Here is a 23,148-nt window from a genome sequence, read left to right as displayed (position 1 = left end):
AGAGAGGAGGACACCAGGGGGGGTTCTAAACACAGAGAGGGAGGACACCAGGGGGGGTTCTAAACACAGAGAGGGAGGACACCAGGGGGGGTTCTAAACACAGAGAGGGAGGACACCAGGGGGGTTCTAAACACAGAGAGGGAGGACACCAGGGGGGTTCTAAACACAGAGAGGGAGGACACCAGGGGGGTTCTAAACACAGAGAGGGAGGACACCAGGGGGGTTCTAAACACAGAGAGGGAGGACACCAGGGGGGTTCTAAACACAGAGAGGAGGACACCAGGGGGGTTCTAAACACAGAGAGGGAGGACACCAGGGGGGGTTCTAAACACAGAGAGGGAGGACACCAGGGGGGTTCTAAACACAGAGAGGGAGGACACCAGGGGGGTTCTAAACACAGAGAGGGAGGACACCAGGGGGGGTTCTAAACACAGAGAGGGAGGACACCAGGGGGGGTTCTAAACACAGAGAGGGAGGACACCAGGGGGGGTTCTAAACACAGAGAGGGAGGACACCAGGGGGGTTCTAAACACAGAGAGGAGGACACCAGGGGGGTTCTAAACACAGAGAGGGAGGACACCAGGGGGGGTTCTAAACACAGAGAGGGAGGACACCAGGGGGGTTCTAAACACAGAGAGGGAGGACACCAGGGGGGTTCTAAACACAGAGAGGGAGGACACCAGGGGGGTTCTAAACACAGAGAGGGAGGACACCAGGGGGGTTCTAAACACAGAGAGGGAGGACACCAGGGGGGGTTCTAAACACAGAGAGGGAGGACACCAGGGGGGTTCTAAACACAGAGAGGGAGGACACCAGGGGGGTTCTAAACACAGAGAGGGAGGACACCAGGGGGGGTTCTAAACACAGAGAGGGAGGACACCAGGGGGGGTTCTAAACACAGAGAGGGAGGACACCAGGGGGGTTCTAAACACAGAGAGGGAGGACACCAGGGGGGTTCTAAACACAGAGAGGGAGGACACCAGGGGGGGTTCTAAACACAGAGAGGGAGGACACCAGGGGGGGTTCTAAACACAGAGAGGGAGGACACCAGGGGGGGTTCTAAACACAGAGAGGGAGGACACCAGGGGGGGTTCTAAACACAGAGAGGGAGGACACCAGGGGGGTTCTAAACACAGAGAGGGAGGACACCAGGGGGGTTCTAAACACAGAGAGGGAGGACACCAGGGGGGTTCTAAACACAGAGAGGGAGGACACCAGGGGGGTTCTAAACACAGAGAGGGAGGACACCAGGGGGGTTCTAAACACAGAGAGGGAGGACACCGGGGGGTTCTAAACACAGAGAGGGAGGACACCAGGGGGGTTCTAAACACAGAGAGGGAGGAGGGGGTTCTAAACACAGAGAGGGAGTGATGTAGGGGGTTCTGAACAGAGTGTGTGTGGTGGTGTGAGTGTGTTTGAGTGTGTGTGTGTGTGTGTGTTTTGAGTGTGAGAGTGAGTGTGTGTAGTGTGTGTTTGAGTGTGTGTGTGTGTGTGTGTGTGTGTGTGTGTGTGTGTGTGTGTGTGTGTGTGTGTGTGTGTGTGTGTGAGTGTGTTTGAGTGTGAGTGTGTGTTTGAGTGTGTGTGTTTGAGTGTGTGTGTGTTTGAGTGTGTGTGTGTGTGTGTGTGTGTGTGTGTGTGTTTGAGTGTGTGTGTAGTGTGTGTGTGTTTGAGTGTGTGTGTGTTTGAGTGTGTGTGTGTGAGTGTGTGTGAGTTGTGTGTGTGTGTGTGTGTGTGTGTGTGTGTGTGTGTGTGTGTTTGAGTGTGTGTGTGTGTGTGTGTGTGTGTGTGTGTGTGTGTGTGTGTGTGTGTGTGTGTGTGTGTGTGTGTGTGTGTGTGCGCCTGTGTCCGTTCCTTGCATCCTAAATAGTTGGCCGTTTCAGTATGAGAAAAAAAATAAAGTAAAATAGTATGCGACAATTTAAAAATCTACTGCACTTTCCCTTCACTAGGCAGCATTTAAACTGCCTGCTACTCAGGCCCAGAAACTAGAATATACATATTATTAGTAGATTCGGATAGAAAACACCCTAAAGTTTCTAAAACTGTTTGAATGATATCTGTGAGTATAACAGAACTCATATGGCAGGCAGAAAAACCCTGAGAAACAATCCAACCAGGAAGTGGAGGGAAATCTGAGGCTTGTAGTTTTTTTTCCCCCCAAGCCTTTCCAGTACACAGCGACATCGGGTTCATATTGCACTTCCTAAAGCTTCCACTAGATGGCAACAGTCTCTAGAAAGGTGTAATAATAAGAATAGGACATGAGTTCAGTGGCGCGCGTTCACGTGATGAGCTAGCTCTGTTCCATTACGTTTTTTGAAGACATTGGAATCGTCCGGTTGGAAATATTATTAAAGATTTATGTTAAAAAGGCCCTAAAGATTGACGCTATACATCGTTTGACATGTTTCTACGAATGTAAATATAATTTTTTTGGGGGGGGGACTTTTGGAGTAGCTTACAAAAAAAAGAGGTATTTGGACATAAATGATGGACTTTATCGAACAAAACAACATTTATTGTGGACCTGGGATTCCTGGGAGTGCATTCTGATGAAGATCATCAAAGGTAAGTGAATATTTCTAATGCTATTTATGATTTCAGATGACTCCAAAATGGCGGGTATCTGTAATTGCCTGATGTTGTTTTCTGAGCGCCGTACTCAGATTATTGCAAAGTATGCTTTCCTCGTAAAGCTTATTTTGAAATCTGTCACAGCGGTTGCATTAAGGAGATGTTCATCTATAATTCTTTGAATAACAGTTTAATATTTTATCAACGTTTATAACGAGTATTTCTATAAATTGATGTGCTGATTCACCAGAAGTTTTGGGAAAACATTTTCTGAACATTACACGCCAATGTAAAATGGGTTTTTGTGGATATAAATATGAACTTTATCGAGCAAAACATACATGTATTGTGTAACATGAAGTCCTGGGATTGTCATCTGATGAAGATCGTCAAACGTTAGTGCTTCATTTTAGCTGCATTTCTGGGGGTTTTGTGACGCCTCCCAAGCTTTGGAAAATGGCTGTGTGGCTTTTATTTTTAGGCGCTGTCCTGACATAATCTAATGTTTCGCCACCGCCGTAAAGCCTTTTTGAAATCGGACGATGTGGTTGGATTAAGGAGAAGATTATCTTTAAAATGGGATATAATAGCGGTATGTTTGAGAAATCTGCCGCCCTGCTATTTCATTGGCTGTTGCCCCGCAGGTGGGACGGTCCCCCAGAGAGGTTAAATGGCTGATATATATGGGGAGGAGCTACCGACATCAACCAATAGCACGGAAACAACACAATCACATGACGCATTCTCAGCATACGTGTGTGTGTGTGTGTGTGTGTGTGTGTGTGTGTGTGTGTGTGTGTGTGTGTGTGTGTGTGTGTGTGTTCAGTGTGTGTGTGTGTGTGTGTAGTGTGTGTGTGTGTGTGTGTGTGTGTGTGTGTGTGTGTGTGTGTGTGTGTGTGTGTGTGGTGTGTGTGTGTGTGTATATATACCTCCTCTCTTCTTTGTGTAAAGACAGATGAGCGCCAGGTATTCCCACAGCCTCTCCAGCAGGTAGTCCAGGTTCAGCTTCATCCCACAGCTAAACACACACACACACACACACACACACACACACACACACACACACACACACACACACACACACACACACACACACACACACACACACACACACACACACACACACACACACACACAGTCACTGAGTTCTCTGACAGACAGACAGACAGACAGACAGACAGACAGACAGACAGACAGACGGACAGACGGGCAGACAGACAGACAGACAGACAGACAGACAGACAGAGCAGACAGGCAGACAGACAGGCAGACAGACAGGCAGACAGACAGACAGACAGACAGACAGACAGGCAGACAGACGGGCAGACAGGCAGACAGACAGACAGACAGACAGACAGACAGACAGACAGACAGACAGACAGACAGACAGACAGACAGACAGGGTAGTTTCTGACCTGATGACGACGCTGTGGGGTTCGTGAGCCAGTCGATCCACCTCCTCTATGGAGATCTGATCCACCTTGTTGTAGACCTACACACACACACACACACACACACACACACACACACACACACACACACACACACACACACACACACACACACACACACACACACACACACACACCACGTATAAACATAGAGCTAGATCATAGATCAGGTACGTATAAACATAGAGCTAGAACATAGATCAGGCACGTATAAACATAGAGCTAGAACATAGATCAGGTACGTATAAACATAGAGCTAGATCATAGATCAGGTACGTATAAACATAGAGCTAGAACATAGATCAGGTACGTATAAACATAGAGCTAGAACATAGATCAGATACGTGACGTATAAACATAGAGCTAGAACATAGATCCGGTACGTATAAACATAGAGCTAGAACATAGATCAGGCACGTACGTATAAACATAGAGCTAGAACATAGATCAGGTACGTACGTATAAACATAGAGCTAGAACATAGATCAGGCATGACGTATAAACATAGAGCTAGAACATAGATCAGGTACGTATAAACATAGAGCTAGATCATAGATCAGGTCGCACGTATAAACATAGAGCTAGAACATAGATCAGGTACGCACGTATAAACATAGAGCTAGATCATAGATCAGGCACGCGTATAAACATAGAGCTAGATCATAGATCAGGTACGTACGTATAAACAGGGCATGTAAACTCGGTTCCCAACAATGACGTCGATGAAGTCATCAGGAGTGCTGTCTTCTCGGAACAGAACCTCCGCATTGAAGATTTCTGAGGAGGACCGTTAAGGTTCTACCTACTGTTCTGAGGTGGATCGTTAAGGTTCTACCTACTGTTCTGAGGTGGACCGTTAAGGTTCTACCTACTGTTCTGAGGTGCATCGTTAAGGTTCTACCTACTGTTCTGAGGAGGATCGTTAAGGTTCTACCTACTGTTCTGAGGAGGACCGTTAAGGTTCTACCTACTGTTCTGAGGAGGATCGTTAAGGTTCTACCTACTGTTCTGAGGTGCATCGTTAAGGTTCTACCTACTGTTCTGAGGAGGATCGTTAAGGTTCTACCTACTGTTCTGAGGAGGACCGTTAAGGTTCTACCTACTGTTCTGAGGTGGATCGTTAAGGTTCTACCTACTGTTCTGAGGTGGATCGTTAAGGTTCTACCTACTGTTCTGAGGAGGATCGTTAAGGTTCTACCTACTGTTCTGAGGAGGATCGTTAAGGTTCTACCTACTGTTCTGAGGAGGATCGCTAAGGTTCTACCTACTGTTCTGAGGTGGATCGTTAAGGTTCTACCTACTGTTCTGAGGAGGACCGTTAAGGTTCTACCTACTGTTCGAGGTGATCTTAAGGTTCTACCTACAGGATACTGTATTGTGTCTGTAGTTAGCAGTGTGTCTGTAGTTAGTAGTGTGTCTGTAGTTAGCAGTGTGTCTGTAGTTAGTGGTGTGTCTGTAGTTAGCAGTGTGTCTGTAGTTAGCAGTGTGTCTGTAGTTAGCAGTGTGTCTGCAGTGTGTCTGTAGTTAGCAGTGTGTCTGTAGTTAGCAGTGTGTCTGTAGTTAGCAGTGTGTCTATAGTTAGTGGTGTGTCTGTAGTTATCGGTGTGTCTGTAGTTAGTAGTGTGTCTGTAGCGTGTCTGTAGTTAGCAGTGTGTCTGTAGTGTGTCTGTAGTTAGCAGCGTGTCTGTAGTTAGTAGTGTGTCTGTAGTGTGTCTGTAGTTAGCAGCGTGTCTGTAGTTAGCGGCGTGTCTGTAGTTAGCAGTGTGTCTGTAGTGTGTCTGTAGTTAGCAGTGTGTCTGTAGTTAGCAGCGTTTCTGTAGTTAGCAGTGTGTCTGTAGTTAGCAGTGTGTCTGTAGTTAGCAGTGTGTCTGTAGTGTGTCTGTAGTTAGCAGTGTGTCTGTAGTTAGCAGTGTGTCTGTAGTGCAGTGTCTGTAGTTAGCAGTGTTCTGTAGTTAGCAGTGTGTCTGTAGTTAGTAGTGTGTCTTAGTCGTGTCTGTAGTTAGCGGTGTGTCTGTAGTTAGCGGTGTGTCTGTAGTTAGCGGCGTGTCTGTAGTTAGCGGCGTGTCTGTAGTTAGCGTGTGTGTCTGTAGTCAGTAGTGTGTCTGTAGTTAGTAGTGTGTCTGTAGTTAGTAGTGTGTCTGTAGTTAGTAGTGTGTCTGTAGTTAGTAGTGTGTCTGTAGTCAGTAGTGTGTCTTGTCTAGTGTGTCTGTAGTTAGTAGTGTGTCTGTAGTTAGCGTGGTGTCTGTAGTTAGTGGTGTCTGTAGTTAGTAGTGTGTCTAGTTAGTAGTGTGTCTGTAGTTAGTAGCGTGTCTGTAGTTAGTAGTGTGTCTGTAGTTAGCAGTGTGTCTGTAGTTAGCGGTGTGTCTGTAGTTAGTAGTGTGTCTGTAGTTAGTAGTGTGTCTGTAGTTAGCGTGTGTCTGTAGTTAGCGGCGTGTCTGTAGTTAGCGGCGTGATCTGTGGTTAGCAGGTGTGTCTGTAGTTAGCAGTGTGTCTGTAGTTAGTTCAGTGTGTCTGTAGCGGCTGAAGGATACTGTACTCGTGGAGGATGTGTCTGTAGTTAGTAGTGTGTCTGTAGTTAGCGTGTCTGTAGCGGCTGAAGGATACTGTATTCGTGGAGGATGTGTCTGTAGTTAGCGTGTCTGTAGTTAGCGTGTCTGTAGCGGCTGAAGGATACTGTACTCGTGGAGGATGTGTCTGTAGTTAGCGTGTCTGTAGTTAAGCGTGTCTGTAGCGGCTGAAGGATACTGTACTCGTGGAGGATGTGTCTGTAGTTAGCGTGTCTGTAGTTAGCGTGTCTGTAGCGGCTGAAGGATACTGTATTCGTGGAGGATGTGTCTGTAGTTAGCGTGTCTGTAGTTAGCGTAGTCTGTAGTTAGCGTGTCTGTAGTTAGCGTGTCTGTAGCGGCTGAAGGATACTGTACTCGTGGAGGATGAGTTGGACCAGCTTCTCAGAACACATCGTCAGAGGAACCATGGAGTTATAGGACAGACCTCCTCCTTTCTTGGGCTGAACACAAACACACAGCATCACAACACGACATACCAGCATCACACACACACACTACATACCCAGCATCACAACACTACATACCAGCATCACACACACACTACATAACCAGCATCACAACACTACATACCAGCATCACACACACACTACATAACCAGCATCACACACACACTACATAACCAGCATCACACACACACTACATAACCACCATCACAACACTACATAACCAGCATCACACACACACTACATAACCAGCATCACAACACTACATACAAGCATCACACACACACACTACATAACCAGCATCACAACACTACATACCAGCATCACACACACACTACATAACCAGCATCACAACACTACATACCAGCATCACACACACACTACATAACCAGCATCACAACACTACATAACCAGCATCACAACACTACAAACCAGCATCACAACACTACATACCAGCATCACACACACACACTACATAACCAGCATCACAACACTACAAACCAGCATCACACACACACTACATACCAGCATCACTACACTACATACCAGCATCACAACACTCCATACCAGCATCACAACACTACATACCAGCATCACAACACTACATACCAGCATCACACACACACTACATAACCAGCATCATACACACACTACAAACCAGCATCACACACACACTACATACCAGCATCACTACACTACATACCAGCATCACAACACTCCATACCAGCATCACAACACTACATACCAGCATCACAACACTACATACCAGCATCACACACACACTACATAACCAGCATCATACACACACTACAAACCAGCATCACACACACACTACATACCAGCATCACAACACTACATACCAGCATCACAACACTACATACCAGCATCATACACACACTACATAACCAGCATCGCAACACTACATACCAGCATCATACACACACTACATAACCAGCATCATACACACACTACATAACCAGCATCATACACACACTACAAACCAGCATCACACACACACTACATAACCAGCATCATACACACACTACATAACCAGCATCATACACACACACACATACATAACCAGCATCACACACACACTACATACCAGCATCACACACACACTACATACCAGCATCATACACACACTACATAACCAGCATCACAACACTACATACCAGCATCAAAAACACACTACATACCAGCATCACACACACACTACATACCAGCATCACAACACTACATAAACACACTACATACCAGCATCACAACACTACATAAACACACTACATACCAGCATCACAACACTACATACCAGCATCACAACACTACATACCAGCATCACACACACTAGCAGGGCAGGGAACGGGAGGGACCGGGAGCAGCTCTAGCAGGGCAGGGAACGGGAGGGACCGGGGAGCAGCTCTAGCAGGGAACGGGAGGGACCGGGAGCAGCTCTAGCAGGGAACGGGAGGGACCGGGAGCAGCTCTAGCAGGGAACGGGAGGGACTGGGGAGCAGCTCTAGCAGGGCAGGGAACGGGAGGGACCGGGAGCAGCTCTAGCAGGGAAAGGGAGGGACCGGGAGCAGCTCTAGCAGGGCAGGGAACGGGAGGGACCGGGAGCATCTCTAGCAGGGAAAGGGAGGGACCGGGGAGCAGCTCTAGCAGGGCAGGGAACGGGAGGGACCGGGAGCAGCTCTGGCAGGGAACGGGAGGGACCGGGAGCAGCTCTAGCAGGGCAGGGAACGGAGGGACCGGGGAGCAGCTCTAGCAGGGAACGGAGGGACCGGGGAGCAGCTCTAGCAGGGAACGGGAGGGACCGGGGAGCAGCTCTTAGCAGGGAACGGGAGGGACCGGGGAGCAGCTCTAGCAGGGCAGGGAACGGGAGGGACCGGGAGCAGCTCTAGCAGGGAACGGGAGAGACCGGGGGAGCAGCTCTAGCAGGGAACGGAGGGACCGGGGAGCAGCTCTAGCAGGGAACGGAGGGACCGGGAGCAGCTCTAGCAGGGGAACGGAGACCGGGAGCAGCTCTAGCAGGAAACGGGAGGGACCGGGAGCAGCTCTAGCAGGGAACGGGAGGGACCGGGAGCAGCTCTAGCAGGGCAGGAAACGGGAGGGACCGGGGAGCAGCTCTAGCAGGGAAAGGGAGGGACCGGGGAGCAGCTCTAGCAGGGAACGGGAGAAACCGGGAGCAGCTCTAGCAGGGAACGGAGGGACCGATGGTACGGAGGGATGTGATGGAGAAACTGACCTTGAAGTAGATGTTCGGTTTGGAGCGGTTCAGTCTGATGCCGACGGACTCCAACTCTTTCTCCAGCAGTTTCCTGAGGAGACAGAACCCACTAACTAACCAGCTGGGACAGAACCTAGACAGAACCCACTAACTAACCAGCTGGGACAGAACCTAGACAGAACCCACTAACTAACCAGCTGGGACAGAACCTAGACAGAACCCACTAACTAACCAGCTGGGACAGAACCTAGACAGAACCCACTAACTAACCAGCTGGGACAGAACCTCAGACAGAACCCACTAACCAACCAGCTGGGACAGAACCTAGACAGAACCCACTAACTAACCAGCTGGGACAGCAACCCAGATTAGAACCCACTAACTAACCCAGCTGGGAAAGAACCTAGACAGAACCCACTAACCAACCAGCTGGGACAGAACCTAGACAGAACCCACTAACTAACCAGCTGGGACAGAACCTAGACAGAACCCACTAACTAACCAGCTGGGACAGAACCTAGACAGAACCCACTAACTAACCCAGCTGGGACAGAACCCAGACAGAACCCACTAACTAACCAGCTGGGACAGAACCTAGACAGAACCCACTAACTAACCAGCTGGGACAGAACCTAGACAGAACCCACTAACTCACCAGCTGGGACAGAACCTAGACAGAACCCACTAACTCAACCAGCTGGGACAGAACCTAGACAGAACCCACTAACCAACCAGCTGGGACAGAACCTAGACAGAACCCACTAACTAACCAGCTGGGACAGAACCTAGACAGAACCCACTAACCACCAGCTGGGACAGAACCTAGACAGAACCCACCACTAACCAGCTGGGACAGAACCTAGACAGAACCCACTAACTAACCAGCTGGGACAGAACCTAGACAGAACCCACTAACTAACCAGCTGGGACAGAACCCAGACAGAACCCACTAACTAACCAGCTGGACAGAACCCAGACAGAACCCATCTAACCAGCGACAGCCTAGACAGAACCCCCCTAGGACAGAACCTAACAACCCACTAACTAACCAGCTGGGACAGAACCCAGACAGAACCCACTAACCAACCAGCTGGGACAGAACCTAGACAGAACCCACTAACAACCAGCTGGGACAGAACCTAGACAGAACCCACTAACTAACCCAGCTGGGACAGAACCCAGACAGAACCCACTAACCAACCAGCTGGGACAGAACCTAGACAGAACCCACTAACTAACCCACTGGGACAGAACCTAGACAGAACCCACTAACTAACCCAGCTGGGACAGAACCCAGACAGAACCCACTAACTAACCAGCCGGACAGAACCTATGCAGAACCCACTAACTAACCAGCGGGACAGAACCTAGACAGAACCCACTAACTAACCACAGCTGGGACAGAACCTAGACAGAACCCACTAACTAACCAGCTGGGACAGAACCCAGACAGAACCCACTAACCAACCACCTGACTCACAGAACCCAGCTAACACCAACGGGACAGACCCTAGACAGAACTCACTAACTAACCAGCTGGGACAGAACCCAGACAGAAACCACTAACTAACCAGCTGGGACAGACCCTAGACAGAACCCACTAACTAACCAGCTGGGACAGAACCTAGACAGAACCCACTAACAAACCAGCTGGGACAGAACCCAGACAGAACCCGCTAACCAACCAGCCAGACAGAACCCAGACAGAGCTCAGCAGTTAGCAACCAGCTGGGACAGAACCTAGACAGAACCCCACTAACCAGCTGGGACAGAACTAGACAGAACCCATAACTAACCAGCTGGGACAGAACCTAGACAGAACCCACTAACTAACCAGCGGGACAGACCTAGACAGAACCCACTAACGAACCAAGCTGGGACAGAACCTAGACTTAGCAGCTAGCTAACCAGCTGGGACAGACCCTAGACTTAGCACTTACCAACCAGCTGGGACAGACCTAGACGGGTTAGCAGTTAGTAACTAGCTGGGACAGACCCTGACGGAGCAGTTGTAACCAGTTAGAGGACAGACCCTAGACGGGTTAGCGGTTAGTAACCAGCTGGGACAGACCCTAGACGGGTTAGCAGTTAGTAACCAGCTGGGACAGACCCTAGACGGGTTAGCAGTTAGCAACCAGCTGGGACAGACCCCAGACGGGTTAGCAGTTAGTAACCAGCTGGGACAGACTCAGACGGGTTAGGAGTTAGTAAACCAGCTGGGACAGACCCTAGACGGGTTAGCAGTTAGTAACCAGCTGGGACAGACCCTAGACGGGTTAGCAGTTAGTAACTCAGCTGGGACAGACCCTAGACGGGTTAGCAGTTAGTAACCAGCTGGGACAGACCCTAGACGGGTTAGCAGTTAGCAACCAAGCTGGGACAGACCCTAAGACGGTTAGCAGTTAGTAACCAGCTGGGACAGACCCTAGACGGGTTAGCAGTTAGTAACCAGCTGGGACAGACCCTAGACGGGTTAGCAGTTAGTAACCAGCTGGGACAGACCCTAGACGCAGGTTAGCAGTTAGCAACCAGCTGGGACAGACCCAGACGGGTTAGCAGTTAGCAACCAGCTGGGACAGACCTAGACGGGTTAGCAGTTAGTAAACCAGCTGGGACAGACCCCAGACGGCGTTAGCAATCCAGCTGGGACAGACCTAGACGGGTTAGCGATTAGGAAACCAGCTGGGACAGACCCTGAACGGGTTAGCAGTTAGTAACCAGCTGGGACAGACCCTAGACGGGTTAGCAGTTAGTCAACCAGCTGGGACAGACCCTAGACGGGTTAAGGTTAGCAACCAGCTGGGACAGACCCTAGACGGGTTAGCAGTTAGTAACCAGCTGGGACAGACCCTAGCGGGTTAGCAGTTAGGCAACCAGTGGGACAGACCCTAGACTTAGCAGTCTGTAACCAGCTGGGACAGACCTAGACGGGTTAGCAGTTAGCAACCAGCTGGGACAGACCCTAGACGGGTTGCAGATTTAGTAACCAGCTGGGACAGACCCTAGACGGGTTAGCAGTTAGTAACCAGCGGACAGACCCTAGACGGGTTAGCAGTTAGTAACCAGCTGGAGACAGACCCTGACGGTTAGCAGTTAGTAACCAGCTGGGACAGACCCTAGACGGGTTAGCAGTTAGTAACCAGCTGGACGGACCCCAGACCGCCAGACGGGTTAGCAGCTGGGGTAACGGGACAGACCCTAGACGGGTTAGCGGTTAGTAACCAGCTGGGACAGACCCAGACGGGTTAGCAGTTAGTAACCAGCTGGGACAGACCCTAGACGGGTTAGCAGTTAGTAACCAGCTGGGACGACCCTAGACGGTTGTGAGGTAACCAGCGGGAGCCGGTTAGCAGTTAGTAACCAGCTGGGACAGACCTCGAGATTAGCAGTTAGTAACCAGTGGGACAGACCCTAGACGGGTTAGCAGTTAGTAACCAGCTGGGGACAGACCCAGACGGGTTAGCAGTTAGTAACCAGCTGGCAGACCCTAGACGGGTTAGCAGTTAGTAACCAGCTGGGACAGACCCTAGACGGGTTAGCAATTAGTAACCAGCTGGGACAGACCCTAGACGGTTGTGCAGTTAGTAACCAGCTGGGACAGACCCTAGACGGGTTAGCAGTTAGTAACCAGCTGGGACAGACCCTAGACGGGTTAGCAGTTAGTAACCAGCTGGGACAGACCCTAGACGGGTTAGCAGTTAGTAACCAGCTGGGGACAGACCCTAGACGAAGAAGCGTTAGAATCAGACCTAGACGGGGTTAGCGGTTAGTAACCAGCTGGGACAGACCTAGACGGGTTAGCGCTGTAGTAACCAGCTGGGACAGACCCTGCGGGTTAGCAGTTAGTAACCAGCGGGACAGACCCTAGACGGGTTAGCAGTTAGCAACCAGCTGGGACAGACCCTGGAGGTTAGCAGTTAGCAACCAGCTGGGACAGACCCTAGACGGGTTAGCAGTTAGTAACCAGCTGGGACAGACCTCAGACGGGTTCAGGTTAGTAACCAGCTGGGACAGACCCTAGACGGGTTAGCAGTTAGTAACCAGCTGGGACAGACCCTAGACGGGTTAGCAGTTGGCCAACCAGCTGGGACAGACCCCAGACGGGTTAGCAAAGAGTTGCAACCAGCCGGGACAGCACCGTAGACAAGAGCGTAGTAACCAGCTGCGACAAGACCCCAGACGCGGTTAGCAGTTAGTAACCCAGGCCGGGACAGACCTCCAGGACGCGAAGCAGTTATGAAAACCAGCTGGGACAGACCCCAGACGGGCTAGGCAAGTTAGTAACCAGGCTGGGACAGACCTAGAGGGTTAGCAGCTAGCAACTAGCCGGGACAGACCCTAGACGGGTTAGCAGTTAGTAAACCAGCTGGGACAGACCCTAGACGGGTTGGGGTCACAAACAGCTGGGACAGACCCAGACAAGCAGTTAGCAACCAGCGGACAGACCTAGACGGGCTAGGCAGTTAGTAACCAGCTGAGACCCAGACGGAGTTAGCAGTGGCTAGCGGGACAGACCCTAGACGGGTTAGCAGTTAGTGAACCGGAAGCGGACAGACCTAGACGGGTTAGCAGTTAGTAACCAGCTGGGACAGACCCTAGACGGGTTAGCAGTTAGGCAACTGGCCGGGACAGACCCTAGACGGGTTAGCAGTTAGTAACCAGCTGGGACAGACCTAGACGGTTAGCATAGTTAGTAACCAGCCGGGACAGACCTCAGACGGTTAGCAGTTAGTAACCAGCTGGGACAGACCCGAAACGGGTTGCGGTTAGTAACCAGCATAGGAGGACCCTGCGTTAGCAAAGGCAACCCGCGGGACAGCCAGACGGGTTAGCAGTTAGTAACCAGCTGATCAGAACAGCCAATCACCTCTGACGCGTCTCCCTTCGTGGCGTCCAGCATCACTGACGACCACGTCTGCTGTCCTGGCAACAGCAATGACCTGCCACCCCCGACCCTTACCTAGAAACACACACACACACACAGGTCAGAGGTCACCCAATCACAACAAAGAGTTCAAATCATCATCCAATCACCAAAGGCCTCTTATTGGTGGTGGAAGAGCTGACAGCGCTCTACAAATTAACAGCTCAGAGATAACACAGCGCCTACATTAATACAGCTCAGAGATAACACAGCGCCTACAACTTAATAGCTCAGAGATAACACAGCGCTCTACATTAATAGCTCAGAGATAACACAGTGCTCTACATTAATAGCTCAGAGATAACCAGCCGCTCCACCATTAATAAGCTCAGAGATAACACAGCGCTCACATTAACAGCTCAGAGATAACACAGCGCTCTACATTAATAGCTCAGAGATAACACAGCGCCTACATTAACAGCTCAGAGATAACACAGCGCCTCATTAACAGCTCTAAGAGATAACACAGCGCCTCACATTAATAGCTCAGAGATAAACAGCCTACATTATAGCTCAGAGACACCGCGCCTACATGTCAATAGCTGCAGAGATAACACAGCGCCTCTACCATTAATAAGAGATAACACAAGCGCCTACATACTAACAGCTCAGAGATAACACGGCGCCTACACACTAATAGCTCAGGATAACACAGCGCTACATTAATTAATAGCTCAGAGATAACAGCGCCTACAAATAAGTTCAGAGATAACAACAGCGCCTCATTAATAGCTCAGAGATAACACAGCGCCTGCATTAAACAGCTCAGAGACAACATGCCTCACACAACAGCTCAGAGATAACACAGCGCCTACACACAGCTCAGAGATAACACAGCGTATATTAAGAGCTCAAGATAACACAGCTCTCTACACAATAGCTCAGAGATAACACAGCGCCTACACCCAATTAATAGCTCAGAGATAACACAGCGCTCTACACTAACTAATAGCGTGTCAGAGATACCGCTAAGCGCCTACATTGGCGCTCTCATTAACAGCTCAGAGATACACAGCTTACAGTTAACAGCTCAGAGCTAACACTGCGCCTACATTAATAGCTCAGAGATAACACAGCGCTCTACAAACAGCTCAGAGATAACACAAGCGCTTACATTACTCAATAGCTCACAGATAACACAGCGCCTACACATAGTCTCAGAGATAACACCGCCTTACATAAACAGCTCAGAGATAACACAGCCTACATTAATAACAGCTCAGAGATAACATAGCGCCTACACACAGCTCAGAGATAACACAGCGCCTACATTAACAGCTCAGAGATAACACAGCGCCTACATTAATACCTAGATAACAATGCCTACAAACATTATATAGCTCAGAGATAACTTTGCGCCTACATTACAGCTCAGAGATAACACAGCGCTCTACATAAACAGCTCAGAGATAACACAGCGCCTACAATTAATTAACAGCTCAGAGATAACACAGCGGTCTCTTCAATTAATAGGAGATAACACAGCGCCTACATTAATAGCTCAGAGATAACACAGGGCCTCTACATTAATAGCTCAGAGATAACACAGCGCTCTACAATAATTAATAGCTCAGAGATAACACAGCGCCTACACATTAATAGCTCAGAGATAACACAGCGCTCTACTTAATAGCTCAGAGATAACCAGCGCCTACATTAATTAACAGCTCAGAGATAACACAGCTACTACATTAATAGCTCAGAGATAACACAGCGCCTACATTAAACAGCTCAGAGAGAATACAGCCTCTACATTAACAGCTCAGAGAAACACAGCGCTCTACATTAATAGCTCAGAGATAACACAGCGTCTACACAACAGCTCAGAGATAACACAGTGTCTTGTCACAGAATAGCTTTGGCAGCCTACAACACAGTGTCCTACACTAATTAACAGCTCAGAGATAACACAGCGCCTAGAATACAACAGCTCAGACATAACACAGAGCGCTCTACATACTAATAGCTCAGAGATAACACAGCGCCTACATTAATAGCAGAGATAACATATGCGCTCTACATTAACTAGCTCAAAGATAACACAGCGCTCTACATTAATAGCTCAGAGATAACCACAGCACAGCTCAGAGACAATACAGCCCCACACAACAGTCTAGCGATGACAACAGCTCTCATTACATCCCCACCAGTTCAGAGTACACCAGCACTCTAATATCAATAGCGTTTCAGAGATAACACAGCGCTCTACATTAATCCCGCCACGTTATTGGAGCGATAACACAGCGCTCGCATTAATCCCGCCTACGTAGTTGAGAGATACCAAAAGCCTCTCAGGATTACCACCAGGGGGTCATTCAGCAGATAGATAGAAATACGCGACTTGATAGAACATACACAGTGCTCTCCGACACTGTATAACTAAGACTCTCAATTACAGCATTTCTATCTGCAAACGTTCAACAGCGTTGTCTACAACGCAGGCAGCAAATCCTCCACCACCCCTCCTCTCCACAGTAGATAATACACCTGGCAACCCGTTACTGTACCTTGGGACGCTCCTTCTATGATTCCTGGCAGGTCCAGCAGCTGGATTGTTGGCTCCAGGCTATACGGCAGGACAACAGGATGGGTCATATACACTACTACCAGCTGGATATGTTGGTTCCATTATACTGCAGGACAACAGGATGGGGTCATTACACACTACTACCAGCTGGGATGGTTACCATTATACTGCAGGACAACAGGATGGGTCACTACTACACTACTACCAGCTGGATGTTGGTTCCATTATACTCTGCAGGACAACAGGATGGGGTCATTATACACTACTACCAGCTGGATGTTCCTTGGTTTCCATTATACTGCAGGACAACAGGATGGGGTCATTATACACTACTACCAGCTGGATGTTGGTTCCATTATACTGCAGGACAACAGGATGGGTATACACTACCAGCTGGATGTTGGTTCCATTATACTGCAGGACAACAGGATGGGTCACTATACACTACGGCAGCTGGATGTTGGGTTTCCATTATACTGCAGAACAACAGAGTGGGTCATTATACTACTACGAGCTGGATGTTGGCTCCATTATGCGGGACAACAGGATGGGGTCATTATACACTACTACCAGCTGGATTGGTTCCATTATACTGCAGGACAACAAGGATGGGTCATTATACACACTACCAGCGGGATGTTGGCTCCATTATACCGCAGGACAACAGGATGGGTCATTATACACTACTACCAGCTGGATGTTGGTTCCATTATACTCGCAGGACAACAGGATGGGTCATTTACACTACTCCAGCTGGATGTTGGTTCCATTATACTGCAGGGGGTCATTATACACTACGCAGCTGGATGTTGGTTCCATTATACTGCAGGACAACAGATGGGGCCATTATACACTACTACCAGCTGGATGTTGGGCTCTATTATACTGCAGGACAACAGGATGGGGTCATTATACACTACTACCAGCTGGATGTTGGCTCCATTATACTGCAGGACAACAGGATGGGTCATTACCAACTACCAGCTGGATGTTCCTCATTATACTGCAGGACAACAGGACGGGTCTTACACACTACTACCAGCTGGGTATGTTGGCTCCATTATACCGCAGGCCAGGATGGTCATTATACACTACTACCAGCTGGATGTTGGCTCCATTATACTGCAGGACAACAGGACGGGTCATTATACCACTAACTACCAGCTGGATGTTGGTTCCATTATACTGCAGGATGGGTCATTATAACTACTACCAGCTGGATGTTGGTTGCATTATACTGCAGGACAACAGGATGGGTCATTATACCAGCTGGATGTTGGTTTCCCATTACACTGCAGAACAGATGGGTCTTATACACTACTACCAGCTGGATGTTTGCGGTCTGCAGACAACAGGAGGTCATTAACACTACCTGCTTTGGATGGGTTCCATTATACTGCAGGACGGGTCATTATACACTACTACCAGCTGGATGTTGGTTCCATTATACTGCAGGACAACAGGATGGGTCATTATACACATTACTACCAGCTGGATGTTGGCTCCATTATACTGCAGACAACAGGACGGGTCATTATCACTACTACCAGCTGGATGTTAGTTCCATTATACTGCAGGACAACAGGATGGGTTATTATACACTACCACCAGCTGGATGTTGGTTTCATTATACCGCAGGACAACAGGATGGGTCATTATACACTACTACCAGCTGGATGTTGGTTCCATTATACTGCAGGACAACAGGATGGGTCATCTATACACTACTACCAGCTGGATGTTGGCTCCATTATACCGCAGGCAGGGGTCATTATACACTCTCCGCTGGTGTTGGTTTCCATTATACTGCAGACAACAGGGTGGGTCATTATACACTACACCAGCTGGGATGTTGTTTTCCATTATACTTGCAGGACAACAGGATGGTTCATTATCCCACTACCAGCTGGATGTTGGCTCCATTATACTGCAGGACAACAGGATGGGTCATTACACTACTACCAGCTGGATGTTGGTTTCCCATTATACTGCAGGACAACAGGATGGGGTGATTATAACTACTACCAGCTGATGTTGGTTCCATTATACTGCAGGACAACAGAGGCCGGGTCATTATACACTACTACCAGCTGGATGTTGGTTCCATTATAGTGCAGTGATCGGTCATTATACACTACTACCAGCTGGATGTTGGTTCCATTATACTGCAGGACAACAGATGGGACATATATATCACTACTACCAGCTGGATGTTGGTTCCATTATACTGCAGGACAACTAGATTATCATTATACACTACTACCAAGCCGGAAGATTGGTTCCATTATACTGCAACGACAGGATGGGGCCATTATACACCACTACCAGCTGGATGTTGGTTTTCATTATACTGCAGGAGGGTCATTATACACTACTACCAGCTGGAGTTATTCCATATACTGCAGACAACAGATGGCGTGCACACTACTACCAGCTGGATGTTGGTTCCCATTATACTGCAGGATAACAGACGTAAATATTATACACTACTACCAGCTGGATGTTGTTTCCATTGAACCGCAGGACAACAGGATGGGGTCATTATACACTACTACCAGCTGGATGCCCGTCCATTATACCCAGCAACGATGGGTCATTATACACTACTACCAGCTGGATGTTGTTGCCGTCCATTATACTGCAGACAACAGGAGTCGGGATACACTACTACCAGCTGATGTTGGTTCCATTATACTGCAGGACAACAGGATGGTCATTATACACACTACTAAGCTGGATGTTGGCTCCCGTTATACTGCAGGACCAACAGATGGGGTCATTATACACTACTACCAGCTGGATGTTGGTTCCATTATACTGCAGGACAACAGGGCGGGTCATTATACACTACTACCAGCTGGGATGTTGGCTCCATTATACTGCAGGACAACAGGATCGATACACTACTACCAGCGGATGTTGGTTCCATTATACTGCAGGACAACAGGATGGGTCATTACACACTACTACCAGCTGGATGTTGGTCCCATTATACTGCAGGACAACAGGACAGGTCATTACTACAACTACCAGCTGGATGTTGGTTCCATTATACCGCAGGACAACAGGATGGGGTCATTATACTACCCACCAGCTTCTGGATGTTGGTTCCATTATACTGCAGGACAACAGGATGGGGTAATTATACACTACTACCAGCTGGATGTTGGCTCCATTATACTGCAGGGACAACAACGGGTCATTATACACCACTACCAGCTGGATGTTGGTTCCATTAACCGCAGGACAACAGGGGGTCATTATACACTACTACCAGCTGGATGTTGGTTCCATTATACCGCAGGACAACAGAGCGATCATTATACTCTACCAGCGGATGTTGCTCCATTATACTGCACAGGATGGGTCATTATACACTACTACCAGCCGGATGTTGGATCCACATACTGCAGACAACAGCGATGGGTCTGCCACTACTACCAGCTAAGATGTTGGTTCCATTTATACCGCAGGACGCGGCATACAACTGACTACCAGCTGGATGTTGTGGTTCCATTATACTGCAGGACAACAGTGAGGGGTCATTATACACCACCCAGGCGGGATGTTGGCTTCACGATACTGCAGGACAACAGGATGGGTCATTATACACTACTACCAGCTGGATGTTGGCTCCATTATACTGCAGGACAACAGGATGGGTCAATTATACACTACTACCAGCTGGATGTTGGTTCTATTATACTGCAGGATGGGTCATTATACACTACTACCAGCGGATGTTGGATTTCATTATACCGCAGCAACAGGGGGTCATTATACCACTACTACCAGCTGGATGTTGGCTCCATTATACTGCAGGATAACAGGTGATTGGTCTTATACACTACAACAGCTGGATGTTAGTTCCATTATACTGCAGGACAACAGGACGACTTATGGTCATTACTATATTAATATACACTACTACCAGCTGGATGTTGGCTCATTATACTGCAGGAATGGGTCATTACCTACTACCAGCTGGATGTTGGCTCCATATGCCCTGCAGGGACAAACAGTTCGTTATACACTACCAGCTGGATGTTTGGTTCCTAACTGCAGACGGGTCATTATACACTACTACCAGCTGGATGTTGGTTCCATTATACTGCGACAACAGGATGAAGTCATTATACACTACTACCAGCTGGATAGTTGGTTCCATTATAACGGGACAACAGGACGGGTCATTACTACACACTACCAGCTGGATAGTTGGTTCCATTATACTGCAGACAACAGATGCGGGTCATTATTACACTACTACCAGCTGGATGTTGGTTCCATTATACTGCAGCAGGAACAGATGGGTCTTCACTACTACCAGCTGGATGTTGGTACCGCAGGACGGGTCTTATACACACCCTTCGCCAGCTGGATGTTGGTTCCATTCTTACCGGACAAGGGACCGGGTGTTCTATTAACTACCGCCTGCAGCTGGATGTTGACTCCATTATACTGCGGGACGGGTCATTACTCTATTACTACCAGCTGATGTTGGTTCCGCATTATCTGCAGGACAACAGAATGGGGTTGATACACTACCAGCTGGATGTTGGTTCCATTATACTGCAGGACAACAGGATGGGGCTGGTTTATACACTACTACCAGCTGGATGTTTGGTTCCATTATACTGCAGGACAACAGATGGGTCATTATACACTACTACCAGCTGGATGTTGGTTCCATTATACTGCAGAACAACAGGATGGGGTCATATACACTACTACCAGCTGGATGTTGTTCCATTAACGCCGGGTCATTATACACTACTACCAGCTGATGTTGGCTCCATTATACTGCAGGACAATAGAATATGCGACACTACTACCAGCTGGATGTTGGTTCCATTATACCGCAGGACAACAGGATGGGGTCATTATACACTACTACCAGCTGGATGTTGGTTCATTATACTGCAGGACAACAGGATGGGTCATTATACACATTACTACCAGCTGGATGTTGGTTCCATTATACCTGCAGACAACAGGATGGGGTCATTACTACACTTACCAGCTGGATGTTTGGTTCCATTATACTGCAGGACAACGGGGTCATATATACACTACTACCAGCTGGATGTTAGTTCCCATTATACTGCAGGACAACAGGACCGGTCATTATACACTACTGATGCCAGCTGGATGTTGGTTCCATATACTGCGAGGCAACAGGACGGTCATTATACACTACTACCAGCTGGATGTTGGCTCCCATTATACTGCAGGACAACAGGATGGGTTTATATACACTACCAGCTGGGATGTTGGTTCCATTATACGGCGACAACAGGATGGGGGTCATTATACACTACTACCAGCTGGATATTGGCTCCATTATACTTCAGGACAGGATGGGTCATGTTATACACTACTACCAGCTGGATGTTGGCTCCACTATACCTGCAGGCACACTACTACAGCTGGATGGGTCCATTACTCTGATATTACACTACGCCAGCTGGATGTTGGTTCCATTATACTGCAGGACAACAGGATGGGTCGTTTATACACCTACTACCAGCTGGATGTTGGTTCCATTATACTGCAGGACAACAGGACGGTCATTACTACTACCAGCTGGATGTTGGTTCCATATTATACTGCGAGACAACAGGACGGGGTCATTATACACTACTACCAGCTGGATGTTGCCCATTATACTGCGGGCGTGCTCACAGGATGGGGGTTCCATTATACACTTTCCTTTACTACCAGCTGGATGTTGGTTCCATTATACCGCAGACAACAGGATGGGTCAAATTATACACTACTACCAGCCGGGATGTTGGTTCCATTATACTGCAGGACAACAGATGGTTGGTCATTATACACTACCACCAGCTGATGTTGGTTCCATTATACTGCAGGATAACAGGTGGTCATTATAACTACCACCAGCTGATGTTGGTTCCATTATACTGACAACAGTGGGGTGATTTACACTACTACCAGCTGGACATGTTGTTTCTATTATACTGCAGGACAACAGGATGGGTCATTATACACTACCAGCTGGATGTTGGTTCCATTATACTAGACAACAGAGGGGTCATTACACACTACCAGCTGGATGTTGGTTCCCATATACTGCAGGATGGGTCTATTATACACTACTACCAGCTGGATGTTAGTTCCATTATACTGCAGGACGGGTCATTATACTACTACCAGCTGGATGTTGGTTCCATTGCAGACAACAGGAGGAAGCCGATATTATACACTACTACCAGCTGGATGTTGGTTCCATTATACCGCAGGACAACAGGGTCATTATAACACTACTACCAGCTGGATGTTGTTTCCATTAACTGCAGAACAGCAGATGGGGTCATTATACCTACCAGCTGGATGTTTGGTTCCGTATTATACTGCAGCACAGGATGGTCATTATACACTACTACCACTGGATGTTGGTTCCATTAT

The 23,148-nt window shown here is 48.4% G+C and overlaps 1 pseudogene; it reads right to left on the bottom strand.

The window, feature by feature from the left end:
- Nucleotides 1–17,666, bottom strand: part of LOC106593745 (developmentally-regulated GTP-binding protein 2-like) — a 22,159-nt pseudogene extending 4,493 nt beyond the window's left edge.
- Nucleotides 17,667–23,148: the final 5,482 nt, after the last annotated feature.

The sequence above is a fragment of the Salmo salar genome, unplaced genomic scaffold (genome assembly GCF_905237065.1).
Source record: "Salmo salar unplaced genomic scaffold, Ssal_v3.1, whole genome shotgun sequence".
NCBI classification, from domain to species: domain Eukaryota; kingdom Metazoa; phylum Chordata; class Actinopteri; order Salmoniformes; family Salmonidae; genus Salmo; species Salmo salar.
This window is presented reverse-complemented; position numbering and strand designations above follow the sequence as displayed.